Here is a 17,370-nt window from a genome sequence, read left to right on the forward strand (position 1 = left end):
AGCCCAACCTGGTCATAATCCGTAGTGACCCCCAAGGCGGCGATGCGATCCAAGAGCTCGTTTATGGAAGAGAGCTCCATTGGATCTAACTACTCGACGAGTTCTGAGCTGACGTGAAGATTGCTTTTGATGACCCGAGAGGTCACCGTCGGCGCAACGGCCGAACAGGCGGTCATGAGAAAACCGCCTAGCCGGAGAGTTTGGCTGACAGCCAAGGCTCCCTTAGTAATGGCGCCGTCTTTAAAGACAGGAAGAGGCATCCTTCCTGATTGCGACGGCACAGAGGAACTCTCAATGAAAGCACCAATGTCGGTGTCAAAACCGGCGGATCTCGGGTAGGGGGTCCCGAACTGTGCGTCTAGGACGGATGGTAACAGGAGGCAAGGAACACGATGTTTTACCCAGGTTCAGGCCCTCTTGATGGAGGTAAAACCCTACGTCCTGCTTGATTAATATTGATGATATGGGTAGTACAAGAGTAGATCTACCACGAGATCAAGGAGGCTAAACCCTAAAAGCTAGCCTATGGTATGATTGTTGTATGATGAAGTTGTCCTACGGACCTAAACCCTCCGGTTTATATAGACACCGGAGAGGGTTAGGGTTACACAAAGTCGGTTACAATCGTAGGAGATCTTGAATATCCGCATCGCCAAGCTTGCCTTCCACGCCAAGGAAAGTCCCATCCGGACACGGGACGAAGTCTTCAATCTTGTATCTTCATAGTCCTGGAGTCTGGCTGAAGGTATAGTCCGGCTACCCGGACACCCCCTAATCCAGGACTCCCTCGGGTGCTTTGTAGTGGGTTCGATCTTACGGTGCTTGATCCCAGTGACAGAAAGGGAAACGACATGTATGTATCGTTGCTACTAAGGATAAAACGATGGGGTCTATCTCTACATAGATAGATCTTGCCTACATCATGTCATCATTCTTATTGCATTACTCTGTTTCTCCATGAACTTAATACACTAGATGCATGCTGGATAGCGCACTGGTACAGCGACGTCCTAAACAAATGGTTTAAAACCCCTTTCCGCGACGGCCTTTGGAACCGTCGCCAAGTGAGTGTGGGCGATAGGGGGGTCCTTCCCACACGACCCAAAAATCGTCGGGGATAGGCCCTCGTGGGACCCAGGCTGGGGCCGTGTGCGATCGGGCGAGGCATGGAAACCCAATCATTTCCGTAGGTATGTACATCCCACACGGTGAATCCTAGAAATCATTTCCGTAGGTATGTACATCCCACACGGTGAATCCCAGAAATCATTTCCGTACGTATGTACATCCCACACGGCGAATCCCAGAAATCATTTCTGTAGGTATGTTCATCCCACATGGTGAATTGCAGAAATCATTTCCGTAGGTATGTACATCCCACACGGTGAATCCCAAAAAATCATTTCCGTAGGTATGTACATCCCACATAGTTCTTTGTGTGAAAACGTGTGTGCAAGGTGGCCTAACGCAAATAGTTCGCTGCCGGAAGCCGTGTGTGATTGTTAGTTGATTGAACATGCCTACTTTCTAGAAACCGTGCGGGTTGTTTGAGTTCACCGCCCACGGTGTTGTCTGAGTAACCGTTTGCAATAGAAAACCCCAATAAGCAGGGTAATTATCCTATTATTGATAATCCATGTACTAATCAAACTGATATTTCTTATAAAACACGCCAGGTATTTCATATCCGTATAAAAGCAACCAGGATTTCATAATCGAATTACATCAGATAGCTTCGACACTCAGTTACACCATTACACAACAACACCAAGTTTCACATGCAGCATCAAAAACCTTTGGAAAGTAGCATCATACATGGTAAATAGACAGATGAATCTCATCTAGGAAACTGCAGAAGCGGAAGGCAAATATTGAGCCTTCAATGTTGTTGAATGTCCTTGCAACTTTAGGCCAATGGCTATGGATAATTGCCTGCCCAACCTTCGTCCTCTTCAGAAAGACTTCAATATTGTACCGTGGGTGTTGAATGAATACCTTCCTCACCTCTTGACCATGCAGGTGATTTGAGAGGTAATCATCGGTGAACTGCTTTAAAAAGTACTGAAAACAAAGCTATGCATAAATCGTTGTTGTAAATTTGAAATGGCGCAAGGGGTAAAAACAAGGTAAAAGAGTTGGTACCATCCTATAGTTGACTGATGTCTTCTTCATTGTGCAAACAAAGATCTTGTTGTTATTCGTCGCAAGTTTCTTCATCCTAACAATATTTCTGAGTTTCTTGACTTGACTGGTATTCATGGATATCTCATTTCCCCATATGCAAAATGGGTCGAACAGTGGGTCTAAGCCTCTGACAGTAGGACCTACATGTGCAAGACCAAATTATAAGAAACCTAAATAGTAGAATGATTCCTGCAACTGCACAATAATATGTTATTAGCCAAAGGACACTGCTTGAACAAACCTCGATGGTAAACCGCAGTGTCTCCCATTGTTTCCCTGCAACACACATAAGGAAGATCTTGATCAGGTTAACTAAGAGTTGCCATACTATCAGCAGAATATGTATTGAGTACAGCCAAATTCGATTGGTGTCACATGCATAACAATACAAAATTGTACCAACAGCAAATGAAAATCAAATTGTAGAACTGAACCAAACAGTTAAATGGACAGCAGACCAAATGAACCAATAGTTAACTGAGCACGACATTGCAGAATAGAAACATGTACTAGAAGATAAGACAGTTAAAAAAACAAAGAATGCTTGAGAACAGAACTATGAAATGTAGCAATTGTTGGACCAAAGTATTAACTGAACATTACATTTCAGATGACCAAACTGTTAACTGAACATCAGATTGCATATTAACATTACAAAGGACAAATCACTAGAAGGCACTGGCAGTGGCCTCAAAAAAACATCACGAACTGTATTTTAATGTAGACAACCGCGCGGCGGTGTCGACGGTGGCCTCAAAGACGAGGTGCTCCTCCAAGATCTGGCGGTCGACACACATGTCAGCCATAGCGACCTTGTTCGCGCGTGCGCCCGCATGCTACTCAGCTCCACGTTATACTGCGTGTAAAATGGCCGTGAGCGGCGCTTAATTGGAGGAGGGGGCAGTGATTTTGGTGGAAGGTGTCGCTCCGTCAGTCGGGGCATGTGGGACGGGAAAGGAGGAGGATGGTGTGGGTGGGGTGTGGATTACCTGACCATATTGTAACACCCCGGATATGATTTACCTAATATGTACTCCAACTCTTGCCGTTTCCGGCGCTAAGTTATTTTATTTTCTCGGGTTCGGGTTTTTGTCTCCGTGTGTGGTTGTTGTTATCATGCATCTCATATCATGTCATCATGTGCATTGCATTTGCATACGTGTTCGTCTCATGCATCCGAGCATTTTCCCCGTTTTCCGTTTTGCATTCCGGCGCTCCGTTCTCCTCCGGTGGTCATTTCTACCTTTCTTTCGCATGTGGGGGTTAAACATTTCCGGATTGGACCGAGACTTTCCAAGCGGCCTTGGTTTACTACCGGTAGACCGCATGTCAAGTTTCGTACCATTTGGACTTTGTTTGATGCTCCAACGGTTAACCGAGAGACCGAAAAGGCCTTGTGTGTGTTGCAGCCCAACACCCCTCCATTTTGGCCCAAAACCCATCAAAACCCTCTCCATCATCTAGAGCGTTCGATCATGATCGCGTGGCCGAAAACCGCACCTCATTTGGACACTCCTAGCTCCCTCTATGCCTATAAATAGCCCCCTCCGAAATCCATGGGTCCTTCCCCAAACCCTAAAAAAATCATCTCCGCCGCCACCGGACACGTCCGGACGGTGCCGGATGCGTCTGCCGCTGCCTCCGCGCCAACCCGCTCGCGCCACGTGTCGCGCCGCCGCCCCCTTCGCCGCCGGCCCGCCCGAGCCCGCGGGAGGCCCCCGCGGCCCAGATCTCCCGCGCCCCGCGCCGCCTCATCCTCTACCTCGCGTCGCGCCGCCGAGTCACCATCGTCGGCCGCCGCCGACACCGCGCCGCACCGCGCCGGCCTACGCGCGCCCGTGCCGCGCCGGCCGCCGCCGACCTTGCCGCACCACGGCGCCGCCCCGCGCCTTCCTCCTCCACGCCGGCGCCCTCCCCGGTGAGAAGTCCGGCCACCGGCGTCCTCTCCGGCGACGTTGAACCTCGGTCCGCGCGCCAGCTACAGTAACTCCGGCGAGATCCGATCTAGATCTGGAAACCCTAGGGGTTGACTTTCTCATTCCTAACCCTAATTATTTTGCTATGTTCATTGTGCCGTATCTTTGCATCCGTAGATCCGTTTTGGGCGTGTAGCATATCAAAATATTCGTCTCAGAGAGTACATCATTTCATCTCATTGCATCATTTTCATTTGAGCTCATCTTGATGCCTGAAATGCTGTTGGAAGAGTGCCATTTGAGATAATTGCCAGATCTGCTGCTCCAAATAGCTATTTGTCATTTTTGCCATGATTATTGTGTGCATGATATGCCCCTGAGCTCTACATATGTTTTGTTATATGCTTTGTCATCTTTCCAGAGGTGCCATCCATGTATTTTTGTGATGTGTGTGGTGACTAGCACAAGCTTGCAAAGTGGAGCATTCGTTAATGCTGATTTCAGGGACTTAGCAATTCCACTAAGTCCTTGATCTGTTTTTATCAATATGCCATATGTTCATGTTGTTTCTTAGTGATCCGTGCCTCTTTTGAGGATGATCAGTAATGATGATTTGTTAATCTTGGAGTGCTCTATGCATCCGTGTCTTTTTTTGCAATTATGGAGCACCCTAGCTTGAGTCAATCGAGGTATACTTTTGCTATTTCGTGAATCTAGGCAGATTGTCTACTTGTTAGCGATTTTGCCGAGGATGTTGTAATTGATCCGTGCATGCTATGTTGTTGTTTTTGCCATGTCTAGCTTGTATAATGTGTATTCTTGATGGGTGTATGCTTAGATTGTCATGACATGCTCTGTAGTGGGTGCATCGAGCTCGTAAACATGCCTACTTGATATCTGATTTGCATGCTCCAGTTTTTCTCTAAGTCCGTGATCTGTTTAAGTTTTTGCCATGTTCACATGCTTGCAATTGTATTTTCTGATCCCTTTTGGCTCAAGGTCACTAAGGAACTTTTGTTAAGCTCTTTGAGTAGCTCCATGCCATGCTTTACTTTGCCATGTTCAGGCCCTGTAGCATATAGTTTTCATGCTCCAAAGTGTGCTACCTGATCTGAAATTCCAGACAAGTGTTAATTTCACTAAGTCTGAGATCTGTTTACCAATTGCACTTTTGCCATGCTTGTTTGAACCTGTTAATGGATGAATTGGCCGTAGCTCAGTGTTCATCTTTTGTTAAACTTTATGAGTGGATCCATGCCATGTATTTTGTTGCCTTGTTTGAGTGCTGTAGCATGTTCATCTTGTTGCATTTAGATGGCTACTTGCTGTATATCGCAGACCGGTGCCATATTTGAATTGCTTGCCATTTCCAAACCGTGTCTCCAATTCCGGCGTTCTTTATATCGTTTTCAAGCGAAATCATCTCACCTTTCCAGTGGCACACTTGGATTTCCAAGTTGAGGCCAGGTTCATTCATTCCTTGTCAAATCTTGCATATGCATCACACATCGCATCCCACATAGCATACCATGTTTACATCATGTTGTTTGAGTTTGCACGTGGTTGATTGTGTCCTTTTTGCTTGTTTGTCTTGTTTGGGTAGAGCCAGGAGACGAGTTCGCTAACAAGGAGCCCGTTGAGTTTGCTTTCGAGGATCCAGTCAACTCTGACAACTTTGCAGGCAAGATGATCATACCCTCGAAATCACTTCTATCTTTGCCTTGCTAGATGCTCGCTCTTTTGCTATGCCTATGCTATGATGCCTATCACTTGCTTATCATGCCTCCCAAATTGCCATGTCAAACCTCTAACCCACCATGTCCTAGCAAACCGTTGATTGGCTATGTTACCGCTTTGCTCAGCCCCTCTTATAGCGTTGCTAGTTGCAGGTGAAGATTGGAGCCCGTTCCTTGTTGGAACATTATTTACTTGTTGGGATATCACTATATTATCTTGTTATCTTAATGCATCTATATACTTGGTAAAGGGTGGAAGGCTCGGCCTCTCGTCTAGTGTTTTGTTCCACTCTTGCCGCCCTAGTTTCCGTCATATCGGTGTTATGTTCTCGGATTTTGCGTTCCTTACGCGGTTGGGTAATAATGGGAACCCCTTGACAGTTCGCCTTGAATAAAGCTGTTCCAGCAATGCCCAACCTTGGTTTTACCATTTGCCACCTAGCCTCTTTTTCCCTTGGGTTTCCGGGGCCCGAGGGTCATCTTATTTAACCCCCCCCCCCCGGGCCAGTGCTCCTTTGAGTGTTGGTCCAACCGAGCGATGTCCGGGGCTACCAGGGGCAACTCTGGGCTGGCCTACCCGACGTCTGGCTCATCTGAGTGTGCCCTGAGAACGAGATATGTGCAGCTCCTATCGTAATTTGTCGGCACATTCGGGCGGTGTTGCTGGATTTGTTTTAACTTGTCGAAGTGTCTTGTAGAACCGGGATACCGAGCCTGATCGGAATGTCTCGGGAGAAGGTATATGCTTCGTTGACCGTGAGAGCTTGTCATGGGCTAAGTTGGGACCCCCTGCAGGGATTTGAACTTTCGAAAGCCGTGCCCGCGGTTATGGGCAGATGGGAATTTGTTAATGTTCGGTTGTAGATAACTTGAACCTAAACTTAATTAAAATGAATCAACTGTGTGAGTTACCGTGATGGTCTCTTCTCGGCGGAGTCCGGGAAGCGAACACGGTGTTGGAGTAATGCTTGCCGCAGGTTGTTCTCTAGTTATTCGATCGTGCATTGCCTTCTCTTCTCGCTCTCATTTGCGAATAGGGTAGCCACCATATATGCTAGTCGCTTGCTGCAGCTCCACATATTTACCTTGCCTTACCTATAAGCTTAAATAGTCTTGATCGCGAGGGTGCGAGATTGCTGAGTCCCTGTGGCTCACAGATTACTTCCAAACCAGATGCAGGGCCTGATGACTCCGTTCCAGATGACGCGCTTGAGCTCAAGTGGGAGTTCGACGAGGACTCACGCCGTTACTACGTGTCTTTCCCTGATGATCAGTAGTGGTGCCCAGTTGGGGCGATCGAGACCGCGTCACATGTTGGGTTGATCTTTTATTTTGGCACCGTAGTCGGGCCATGAGTGATTGGATGATGTAATGCTATTTATGTACTTTGATTGACGTGGCGAGTGTAAGCCAACTATGTACCTTCCCCGTTATTATCTATATTACATGGGATGTTGTGAAGATTGCCTTACTTGCGACATTGCTTTCAATGCGGTTATGCCTCTAAGTCGTGCTTCGACACGTAGGAGATATAGCCGCATCGAGGCCGTTACACATATCGACGAGGCCGTGCAACAAGAAGAAGGGTCGGCGGCGAGGAGGCGGCGCTGCAAGAAGAAGGGTCGCCGGCGAGGAGGCGGCGCTGCAAGAAGAAGGGTAGCCGGCGAGGAGGTGGTGATGTAAGAAGAAGGGTCGCCGGTGAGGAGGCGGCGCTGCAAGAAGAAGGGTAGCCGGCGAGGAGGCGGCGCTGCAAGAAGAAGGGTCGCCGGCGAGGAGGCTGAGCTGCCAGTAAGCATCAGTGAAGGTTTGAACTTGGAAAGCAAGGAGGAACAGGGGAAATGTGGCTTTTGGTAGGAGGGAGGGGGCGGGGAGATAGATATTTCCGTGGTGGCAAAAAAAATCGCTCGGTGCCACGAGAAACTGGCGCACAAGTGTGGTTCAAGTGGGGGCGGTGGATTGTAGACGACGAAGCTTCCTGCGTAAGCCAGACAAGACGGTGCGCCAAAATATTTTGTATCGCATCTCACACGATTCTTTCTAGTAAACTGTTTGTGATATACCTGATTTTTTCATTATGTTTTGAAAGACAAAACGGTGTTACGAGGGAAAGGATGACATTTGAAATGCTAGAACATTTACGTACAATGAACATGCAACTAGTACATGAGTGTCGTGTTTAAATTTGGAATTATTCTGGGTTCATTTGGCATTTTTATGCATTAATTGAGTTTCTGGGCATTTAATGTGTATAATTCAAATTTTAACTACAAGCACATGCTCCAATGCACCAAAGTTTGCTTAAAAATCACATGTGTGTCTTTGGATGAATTTATAGGTCCCATGCAAGAAATAGGAATAAAATTCAAACATCTGGATGTCGTGGCTCAGCCGGAATGATTGAGAAACTTGGTTTTTTAATTCCTGTAAATCCAAAACATGGCTGAAAATCATGAAACTTGGCATGGTGTCATGACATGGCACCAACATGCTGCAATAACTTTTTTGGCCGAATTGGGACAAGCTTTGGTGTAAGCTTCTTGCAAACCGGAGCTTCCCTCAAGAAGGCTCCTGGTTCTGAGAGGGAACGTGTCACCTCCGTGTGCGAAACGACAGACGTACACTGCCTTCTCCCGCCTTAATTTTTTTACATGGGCAGATTATACCAAATAGAAGTACTGTGCTAAATTTTGGAATTATTCCGTGTTCGTTTGGCTTTTTTATACATTAATTAATTTTCTGGGCATTTTATGTGCATAATTCAAATTTGAAATACAAGCACGTGCTCCAGTGCACCATAGTTGTTTGAAAAATCACATGTGTGTCCTTGGGTGAATTTCTAGGTCCTATGCAAGAGATGTGAGTGAAATTCAAACATCTGGGCGTCGTGGCTCAGCCGAAAAGATTGAGAAACTTGTTTTTTAATTCTTGTAATTTCAAAACATGCCTGAAAAGCATGAAACTTGGCGTGGTCTCATGACATGGCACGAACATGCTGCGGTAATTTTTTTGGCCGAATTGGGACAAGCTTTGGTATAAGCTTTTTGCAAACCGGAGCTTCTCTCAAGAAGGCTCGTGGTTCTGAGAGGGAACGTGTCACCTTCGTGTGCGAAACGACATACATACACTGCATTCTCCCGCCTTATATTTTTTTGCACATCCAGATTAGACCAAATAGAAGTACCGTGCTAAATTTTGGAATTATTCCGGGCTCGTTTCGCCTTTTTATATATTAATTGAGTTTCTGGGTATTTAATGTGCATAATTCAAATTTGAACTACAAGCACAGGCTCCAGTGCACAAAGTTGTTTGAAAAATCACATGTGTGTCCTTGGGTAAATTTCTATGTCACATGCAAGAGATTGGAGTGAAATTCAAACATCTAGGCATCGTGGCTCGGCCGGAAAGATTGAGGAACTTGGTTTTTTAATTCCTGCAATTCCAAAACACGCCTGAAAATCATGAAACTTGGCATGGTGTCATGACATGGCACCAACATGCTGTGGTGATTTCTTTGGCCGAATTGGGACAAGCTTTGGTGTAAGCTTCTTGCAAACCGGAGCTTCCCTCAAGAAGACTCATGGTTTCGATAGGGAACGTGTCACGTCTGTGTGCGAAACGACATACGTACACTGCCTTCTCCTGCCTTATTTTTTTACACATCCAGATTAGACCAAATAGAAGTACCGTGCTAAATTTTGGAATTATTCTGGACTCGTTTCGCCCTTTTTATACATTAATTGAGTTTCTAGGCATTTAATGTGCATAATTCAATTTTGAACTACAAGCACATGCTCTAGTGCACCAAAGTCGTTTGAAAAATCACATGTGTGTCCTTGAGTGAATTTTAAGGTCCCATGCAAGAGATGGGAGTGAAATTCAAACATCTGGGCATCGTGGCTCGGCCAGAAAGATTGTCAAACTTGGTTTTTTAATTCCTGTAATTTCGAAACACGCCTGAAAATCATGAAACTTGGCATGGTCTCATGACTTGGCATCAACATGTTGTGGTAATTTTTCTGTCCGATTTGCGAAGGCCCACACATTAACAATCAACAAAGTCATTTTGGAACAAGTGTTGTCACGTTACAAATCGGAAACACAAGTATTATTGAAACTGTGGGCGTTCGACTTACCAATTACGTGCGGCCACGCGTCCCTTTTTTATTGGCTAGGAGGTGCCATGCGGGGTAGCTATTTGAGTACGGGAGGCGTGCGATCAGACCCATGCACGTGCTCATCGGGAGGAGAGCCCTTTGACCGCTACCCGCCGCACACCTCCCTCCCAACATCTCCAGTAATGGTGCCCGAGCACCTGTTCTACGGCATGGCTATGTCTCACTGGACTGAGATTTAAGAGAGAAAATGAAAATCTGAAAAGAAAGTTTTGCAAGGATGTAAGATCCGACGAACCTATATAGTATCGACTACGACTTATAGCAAACATGATGAATACAAAGACGATGACATTGGATAATAATTGTCTTACATATTTAGAAACATAATTAAAAAAGCCACATGCGGCAACGCCCGAAATACACGAGGGAAAAAGAAGAAGGAAGACAAAGATCTGGCTCACTGATCTCTACTTTCTTGATGTGTTGCTGCAGGCCGCGGGAACTAGTCTCCGCGGCGAGTGGCAACGAGCTCTTTCTTATCCTCAAGATGCTGCTTGAGAGCATCCACGGATTCCTCCACCAGCTTTCTGCGCTCGATGCGCGGCTTGTTATTCTCGTCCATAAGTTTCTCGACGATGACGCTGGTCCTCTTCAACAAGGCAGTGGTCTGCTCCTGGTACTCCGCACTTCCGACAATCTTCACCCTCAGCAGGTCGCGCTCGGCCCGGAGCTTCACATTGCTCTCATTTAGTTGCCGGATGACGTCGGTAGACTGTTCAAACGAGGCTTGCAGGTCATCCTGCAACCTTGCCCACCTGGAGATCTGATCCATCTGCCTATGGACGAGGGCACGCATGCTCCTGTAAGAGTCCTCGCCTGCCCGCGAGGCATTTTCCCAGGGCGCCGCGACATGGGAGGACATCTCTGCTGCATTCGCGGTGCAGCGGGACATCTTTTCTGCTTCCGCGGCGCGGCCGGACCAGTCTGCTGCATCGACGGCGCGGCGGGTTCTCCGTGCTGCTTCGGCGGCGCAGCGGGACCTCTCTGCTACTAAGGCCGTGCGGCGGGACATGTTGGCTGATATCGCGGCGAGGCAGGACATCTCTCGTGCTCCCGCTTTCAGGCTCGCCTCTCCCTGGTCGCAATCTCTCGACCCAAAACTCACGCTGGCCATGGCGAACGCAAGGGAACGATGATGAATGACTTGTTTGTTTTTGACTTTTTGTGGATGAGGAGTTGAGGAGGAATGTGCAGTCATCTTGGAGTAGTAATATTTATAACCGCATAGTAATATGCTCCTACGTGGGAAACCGTTTAGGTTTTGATCGGTGTGAGCAGGTTTGCAATTTGGAATGTGACGGGACGCATGCTCAAAATTTACTGACAGTTATAAGTGCGGCACTATTCCTGGAAGGCGTAACGTGGGCACGTACGCCTTCTCGGCCGCGTACGTGGTTTTTGCATCATAGGGTGCACCGCAATAGGCAATGTCAGCGCACGTCTTTTAATTAGAATGGGTGTGCCCTTCTAACGCACACACGTTAATCTATCTAACTGTTTCAGTTCGTTGTGACTAATCGCAAACAGTTCATCCATCTAAAGTGTATGCCATCAATCGCAGACACTTTAATCTGGCTTACCCGTTTCTGTTCTGTTGTCTAATCGTAAACGGTTAATCCTTCTGAAGCGTATGCCCTCAATCACACACACCTTGATCTGACTGACCGTTTCTTTTGTGTTGCCTAATCATAAATAGTTCATCCGAGTGAACCGTATGTTGTATATCGCACACACCTTCATCTGGTTACCCGTTTCTTTTGTATTGCCTAATCACAAAAAGTTCATCCGAGTGAACCGTATGCTCTATATCACACACGCCTTCATCAGGCTGCCCGTTTCTTTTGTTCCGCCTCATCTCAAACAGTTCATTGGACTGAACCGTATGCCCTGGATCGCACACGCAACTAAAATCTAAACCATATTTGATGCATCCTCCATCGCAAACATTTTCATCTTTTGACGGTTTTCATACAACACCGTTTGCGATTATGGCACCGCACACAGTTTCTCGAAGGGTCTCTGATCGTAGTGTCGCATTAGCAGCATCCTGCAGTAGTGGCGGTCGATGTGTGGAGTAATAGTAGTAGATGCAGGCAGAAGTCGGTCTACTAATCTTGGACATGATGCATATATAATGATCATTGTCTGGATATCATCATAATTATTTGAGGTTCTACCAATTGCCCAACAATAATTTGGTTACCCACCGTTTGCTATTTTTCTCGAGAGAAACCACTAGTGAAACCTACGGCCCTCGAGTCTTCTTTCTCATATATTTGCCTTTGCGATCTACTTTTTATTTGCTTTTATTTTCAGATCTACTAAACCAAAAAGCCAAAAATATTTTGCTGCAATTTTTCACTTATTTATTTTATTTGGCTTTCGATCTATCAATCTACTATAAATTTATCTCACGTTTGTTTGCCTATCTTGAGGCGTCGTACCCCGAAAGGGATTAACAACCCCTTTAACACGTCGGTTGCGAGGATTTGTTATCTCTGTGCAAGGGCTGTTTATGCTGTGTTGATTGGTTCTCTTATTGATTCGATAACCTTGGTTTCATATCTAAGGGAAATACCTACCGCGGATGTACTGCATCCTCCCTTCCTCTTTGGATAAATATCAACGTAGCTTCAAGCGATATCAGCCCACGCGTTAGTGGTTCAACTGCTAGTTTAAACGTGCGAGCGTGCGTTCGTGCCCGGCGGTGAGTACAGGGGACGGCGGCGTGGCTCGGGAGCTCGCCGAAAATCGTGCATAGGACACGGTTTCGCGTGCGCTTGGGTGCAACAGGACCGGCGTGACGAGGAACGTCAAGTGGTGGTGGCGGTTCGTCCCGGGGTGGCCGGAATCAAGGCTGGCGACAAGGTGAGCCGGCGGGCGTTCCGGGCGAGCTCGGATCCAATGGCCACAGGGGCAAACGACGGGGAAAAAGAGGGGAAAGGATGGGGGCTCACCCCAGAGCTCAGGGGCAGCTCATCGACGTCGGGGCAGCAGTGACGGTGGTCGGGGCGGAGGAGCTCGGTGCGGCGTCGTTGGAGGAGATGCGGGGTGGGGGCGGTGGTCCTCGGGCGTGGGAGCGTTCGCCAAGGCCGCTGGGAGTAGCGGCGACTTGGAGAGGAAGGTCAAGCGGCTAGGATCACCGGCAGCTTGTCGTCGAGGTCGTCGGGGCGGCGCGGCTTGGCGGAGGTAGAGGGCGGCACCGGGGCATGGCAACAGCTTGGCCAGGGGGACGGGGGAGCCCGGCGCCAGTCGAAGCCGGGCAGTGAGGCGAGCAGATCGTCGGTGAGGGTTGTAGGGGCGGCAATGGGCGGATCAGAGGGGCGGGCGCAGCCAGATCGGGGAAAGGGACGGCAGGGAGAGTGGGGGGGATCGGGGGAGGCAGTGGGGTGTCGGTGAGGGTTAGGGCTGTGGGGATGGGGTTATCCAGCCGGGGGTGGGCTAGCTGGGCCGCGTGGGTGGCCAGCTGGGCCTGTTGGCCCAGTTGGCCGGGGGTGTCCTTCTCTTTCTATTTTTATTTTGTTTTGTCTTTCTCTTAATTTTCTTATTTTTATTTTATGTTTTTATTTTAGATACACATTATTTTTAGTGTAGTAAAATATGATAACAACTCCTAAAATAATGTCAAAACCACCCACTGCCATAAAAGTTTTACCTTGAAATAAATTAGTTTAGAATTTTATTAATTGAAAAGGGTATTTACTTAGTTGTTTTTGTTATTTTTTAAATCATTTTAGATTATTTAAGCATTTTATAAAAGTGTGATTTCTTCACCATAATTACCTATGCAGTATTTGGCACCTCCCGAACATTTACTTTTAATATTTGAAAATCTTTACTATTTGACTTGTTTTTTACTTTTGATTTCGAACGGGATTGAATCATGGTGAGGTTAACAACAGTAATCACGGTGACATGTCATCATTAACAGGGAATTATTGTAGCTTAAATATCCGGGCGTCATAGTGGGCATCTCATGTCAAGATCTTGATACGCATGTACCTGATGGGATCGTGGAAAGTGTTGGCGACGGCTCATGATGACTTCAATTTGGTGGTGTTTCTCAAGTACCTGGTCTCAAGGTCCAAGATGAAAATCCTAGGTTTGACTATAGTTTATTATACCTGCCAATGATGGTGTTTTTTAGTCATTACCTTGTTGAAGGCATTGCTCAGATTTTCTTGGACTCTATCTTTAGGTTGAAAGCTCAGGATCTGGCCATTAGTGGTTGGGTCCGTCGATGGCGGCGCTTGAGCGTCGTTCCTTTCCCGGAGACTTTGTTATTGGTGAACATTTTCTATTGTCCTTATGATGGCAAGAGATGATTGGTGTGGATGGTCGACCTTGTAGTTCTTCAATCGTTGTTTTAAGTACTTGTGAGTTTTTTTATTTCTCATATGCCTACGCATAGCTTCGGTCATGTATGACTTTGCTCCTTGCCAACTTGATTCTTTGTCTGTTCATGCTGACTACATACATTCTATTCATGTACAGGTCATGCGTATGTGCATTGTGTTTGTATCCTCTTAGTGTTTCCGTTGGAGTGAATAAAATCCACTCTTTACTTATTAAAAAAGGCATAGGCTATGGAACTGTAGCGATCCCCATGAACACAAGTTTAGAACTAGGGTTGAGCTTGGCTAGCCCATAAGTAGCCCAATTTGGTGGAGACAAACTAAATTCGAGCTTGGGCTTGGAATCTCCTATTTGACGCTTGTGTGCGGCAACGGGCAGCGTTATGTCTCGTTTATAGCGAGACATAGCGTGCTCTCGCATTAAGCACCTCCCTAAATGTGCCAGGCCAGGAGCGTGGGAGGCAAGGCCTCATTTTTTATGTTTTTTTATTTAACAAAAACTTGTTTATACATCCAAATATTCTAAATAAATATATTACAAAAAACAGTTTACATAAAAACATTAAAAAATGTTAACCAAGCATTAGAAAAATGTTAGATGTGTATACAAAAAATGTTTTGCATGTATACAGAAAATGTATAAAAAGGTATACAATGCATGTGAAAAAAGCTGATCAAGTATTTAAAAAATATTAAATTAGCATTTGAAAAACAAATGTTAAAAAAGTACTTGAAAAATGTTAATCAACATTTGGAATGTTAAATGTGCATAGAAAAAATATTGATCATGTAGTAAAAAAATGTCAAACTTGTATTTGACAAAATGTTAATCAACCGTTTGAAAATGTTAAAATGGGTATAGAAAAAAATGTTAACAAACCATTTCAAAGTTATTCTAAGTAAAATATACATAAAATAATTTCATAAAAATTCTAAATAAATATATTTAAAAAACTATCTACATAAAATAGTAGAAAAAATGTTTCCCATGTATACTGAAAAATATACAATGTGCGTGAAAAGAGTTGATCATGTATTTTTTTTCTGCATGGTAATACGTGTCTCATTCATATTATATGGAGCAAAGTACAAGTCACGTAAAGACCGACATGACAAAACTGAAAAGATAGTAGAACATCTCTGAGCTTGACACCAACGCCCGTCACCTGCCTCCGGCACCATCATAGCAGCCACCAAATAAAAGAATGACGAATCACCTCCTCAGCCGAGCTCGACGTGGCTCCGTCGCTGATATGCGGCTTTGCGGACCTTCAAGGTAGCTCACCAAAAGTGAAGCTCTTACCGTTGAACGAATCAGACAGGGGCAACACCCCGGACACGTCATCGAACTTCAGATCTGGTACCCCACCACGACTAAGACGCCGAAGGAGGAAACCGTACCTGCCATCCACGAACCACGAACCCAGTAGACATTCCGTCTTCCAGATATCGTCGATGCAGACCACAATCTGCATCCGCTCCTGGACTACTTCCCAAGCTCCACGCCGATACTGGAGCAAACGTCGTCGCAACGGCGGAGCTCGAGGACACAAATCCACCGCGAGGATGCCGTCGCCGCTACGCCATCCTTGCTTGAACAGACTGGTTTCTAATTTCATCCCCAACCATAGGACCGATGGCCTCGTCAAGGATGGATCTGAAGAACCTTTATTCAGCGTTGTCATCGTCGCCGCCGAAGCCAAGATTATGAACAGCCTAAAAACCTAGACTACGAGAGAGTAAAGACGATCCACGCGCGTGGATCCGGCGACCCCCTCTCAACACCGACGACTGAGGTCGCCGGCGGAGGGGGGCCGCCAAAGGACGGCGCTAGAAGATTGGCCTCCTGGCGGCGGCTAGGGTTCCAGCCGCCAAGACACGAGAGGAAAACGATCTGATTGGGGACGGTTGTGAATGGACTGTCAGAGTTGATCATGTATTCAGGAAATGTTAATAAAGCATTGACAAAAATGTTAAACAAGTATTCGAAGTATGTTCAGCAAGAATATCAAATATTACATGTATCATGTATTAAAAATTATTATATTGTATTTGAAAATATTAAAATGTGTATATAAAAATATTGACCATGCATTAAAAAGTATTAAACTTGTATTTAAAAAAGTTAAGCACGTATTAGAAAAATATTCATGATCTATATGAAAAATCTAGAATAAAAACAGAAATAAACAAGAAAAGCAAAAAAATGAAATCGAAAAAGAAACAAAGAAAACAAAGGAAAAATAAAACTAGAGAAGCAAATGCAAAAAGAATAAAAATAGTAAAAATTGGTAAACTCAAAAGAAAAGCAAAACAAACATTGAAAACCCAGAAAGAAACAAAAACCAAAGAGTAAAAGATGGGAAATGAGAAAGAAAATGAAACTAATGAAAACCATGAAAGAAACAAAAGAGAAACCAAATAAAAATGAAATGAAACACACAAAAACTGAAGTATAACGATGAAAAAAAAGAAAACAGAGAAGAAATATGAAAACCAAACAAAAAAACAAAAGAAAACGGAAAAACCCAAAACGAACACATCAGCTATAGGCCGATGAATGGACGAAACGAGTAACACCCTATTATGCTGGCCCATATTCGCGCTGCGCAGCAAAGGTTCAGCGAGACGGACGCTAGTATCGCTGTAAGCGAGACATAGCATTTGCCTGAGTCTACTTGCAAAAATGCTACACGCACGGACTGATTACGGGATTGCAACGGACCCCTTCCAACTAACTAATCTTGCCCTCCCTGATTTTCAGGTGGGTGAGGCCCTTCCTCCCCCTTTAATTCAATAACAGTTTGACAACTCAACCTCACCCCGTAACCAGCCCGTAATCGTCCGTTGATGTAGCAAAGCTTGTCTACTTGGAGATCCTTCCCTGAAGGCCAGCCAAATGCGCCGGCCCATTTTACCCGCGAGCTGCTTTGAATTTGTTTTTGTTCTCGGTTTTCTAGTCGGTTTTCACCAAAAAAAAACCAGCTATTTCTTTATAGGAAAT

This window comes from Triticum urartu, chromosome 1 (assembly GCF_003073215.2).
Source record: "Triticum urartu cultivar G1812 chromosome 1, Tu2.1, whole genome shotgun sequence".
NCBI classification, from domain to species: Eukaryota; Viridiplantae; Streptophyta; class Magnoliopsida; order Poales; family Poaceae; genus Triticum; species Triticum urartu.